This window comes from Pteropus vampyrus, unplaced genomic scaffold (assembly GCF_000151845.1).
Source record: "Pteropus vampyrus isolate Shadow unplaced genomic scaffold, Pvam_2.0 Scaffold562, whole genome shotgun sequence".
Classification (NCBI taxonomy): Eukaryota; Metazoa; Chordata; class Mammalia; order Chiroptera; family Pteropodidae; genus Pteropus; species Pteropus vampyrus.
Genome location: NW_011889343.1, coordinates 426,142 through 429,079, shown reverse-complemented (window position 1 = coordinate 429,079; position 2,938 = coordinate 426,142).

Below are 2,938 nucleotides of genomic sequence, written 5' to 3'. Positions count from 1 at the left end.
GCAACGTGGGCACCCCACCGGTGACATGACGCTACGCTGCCCGCTTTAGCTGGCTTCCAGAGAAATGCGCTTTCTTCGTGCTGAAAAAGTGTTTGAACGCCGGCGGTGTGCCAGGGACTGTGTGCTCCGCATGGGGAAAACACCCAGACCAAAATAGATTGTTAAAAATCCCTGCCGGATGATACTTACATTCTGGTGGAGAAGATGTATGCAAACTAATAAGATTATTTTAGAAGAGATCGGTGCTATCGAGACAATAAAACAGGATAATGGGATATGACGGGGAAGGAGTGGGTTCCTCTCTGGGATAGGTGTTTTGAGCGTTGAGGTCTCAGAGACCCAATGAAGCAACAGAAACCAAGAGTATAGTATATGTGTGCTGCCCAATACTATACTGGCTATTGATGAGTTGTGCAGTAAGTGTGAAATACACATCCGAGACCACGACTTTGTATGGAAATAAGACTAAAAAATATCTCATGAATATTTTTATATTAACTTCATGTTCAAATGTTAGTAATTTGAATATATTGGGTTAAATCAAATATATTATTAAAATTAATTTCACCTTTACTTTCTACTGCTATTTGAAAATAAAACAGTATCAGTGTGGCTTGTGTGGTTTCTGTGGGCAGAGAACCCATATCTAGTGGGGACCCTTAATCCATTCTCTAGTTCTTATTCCATGTTTCCATGTTCCCACAAGCCTTTGGATGTGGGAAACACAAAGGATGGTTCCCTGTAGGGACTTTTGGAGATCCCCAGGGAAAAGCTCCTACAAGGAAATCTACCTTGCTGCCTAGAATTACAAAAACTATGTCACATCCTCCTCTTCAAGGACATTTCATTTAATGGCCCATGGGAAGGGCACACATTCACCGTGATGGAGTCAAGAGAAGGTTCCCAACTGGGAGGTGGTATGAACCTAAGGGGTGGGTTTGAGAATTAATACAAAAGGATCTTGGGAGGTGAGAAAAACAGTCAAAAATAACAAAAAAAAAAAAAAAGTGATTCATTTGGGGGAAATGCAAATGAATACATCTGTTAGGGCCAAAAAAGCTAAAACACAGATGTTCGGGAGAAACTTGGAAAGTGCTTATGGATGACTGCTTTATGGATAATACTTTTCCTGCAAAATAAATGTAAGTGTGTTTCCCAAGGCAACGAAAAGGATTGGCTCTATCTGGGCACTAGCATGTCTTTTCTACCCTATTCCACTCGCTGATCACAGGAGCTTTTCCGGGGTAGTGAAAAAGAGCATGAACTTGGGAGTCACAAAATTGGGCCTCATATTAATGGAATAAGTTAACAGCTGAATGATCTTGGATGTGTCATTTAACTTATCCCTGAGCTTCATGTCTGCGTTTAATTTAGACAAGCATTTTAGAGAATAAAAATGTAGCAGTTGAAAAACATGTCCAAAAATCCAATCAAGAAGTAGTGGAGTCTAGTTCCCCTTCCCATGGATATGAGTTGGCCCTAGTGGCTTGCTTCTAAGAAAATGTGGCAAAAGTGACACAATGGAATGCCCTTCTAACGCCTGGTCATAAGGCTTTTAGAGTTTCTGCCAGTCTCCTTGTCTATCTGGCTATCTGTCTCTCTGTCACTCTTGCATACTTTATCATTCTCTTCACTCATTGAGCTACCATGGTTCCCTCAGGGCTGCTATGTAGAGAAACCACAAAAAGAGAGAAGCCTAAGGAAGCCCGCTGTTCCAGCCCTACCCTCGACTCCAGCTATCTGTGTCTTTATAGCCCAAGTTTTGTAAGCAGAACAAATAATTGATAATGTTTTAAGTCGATATTTTGGGGCGGTTTGCTACACAGCAATAGATAACTTATAAGAAAGTTACAAAAAAAGTAGGAAAATTTACTTTGTGACATGTACCAGTTTCCAGGAGGACTAAATTATTCTCTTGCTTAATCCTCAAATAACTGTAAATTAGTTGTTTTTTCCACTTTATACTTAAACTTCTTAGTCTCACTTTCATCACTTGCAACATGAGGATAATAATAGACACTTATATATCCCTCAGAGTTGTTGGAAGAATCTAAAGACACAATGCATGAAACAAGGCTTTGTACATTATAAAATGCACAGAATGTTGCTATTATATTTTCCATCATGTTCTAAGCAAGAAGGTCTCTAAGAGACATCTCTCAAGTGGAAGACAACAGTATCATAGTCCTGAAATTATAAGATTCAAGCTGGAAAGGACTTCTATGAAAATGACAGATTTGTATAATAGATTATGATAATCATGGTGATAGCATAGAAAACAAACTCAAATGTAGAATTTAGAACATTATTTTATATCTGTTATTAGTCAGGGTAAGATACCTAGTGCTAAAAAACCTAACACATCTCAGAGTTTTGACAGATTAAGTTTGTTTCTTGCTCTCAGCACAGATGTTTGCAAGAGATGGAGAGAGAGCTCCACATAGTATCCAGGGACCCAGGTTTCTGCCCTTTAATGAATACATTGTCCCTCAGTGCGTCTGAGTTTACCAGTTGGTCTTTTTCATCTATTGACAAATTAGAGAAGAGGACCACACTGGAGATTTTTTTAGGGGGTCAGGTTTGAAGCCTAAGGCTTAATCATTTCAGAGGGGGCAAGGTATTCTTAGATCAATAAAAATGGACCACATTAGTTCAGTTCACCTTTGGGTTACTTTTTAATAACATGCCTTTGGCTTTTATTAGAGCCAATATTTTTAAATAGTCTTGCGAAGTATATTTCTGCACCCATGATTTTCCTATTGAAGATATTGCCCATTATACAGTTGAGTATCTCTTGTATAGGTGGTCACATGACTAATTCCAGTTCCTCCCAGCACTGAGTACTAAGAGAACTCGCCTTTCCTGACCAACTGATGTTTCTTTTTTTGTCAGACAACGAAAATTATAGAGCTCACTCTGCTCTCCATTTTCCTCTGGA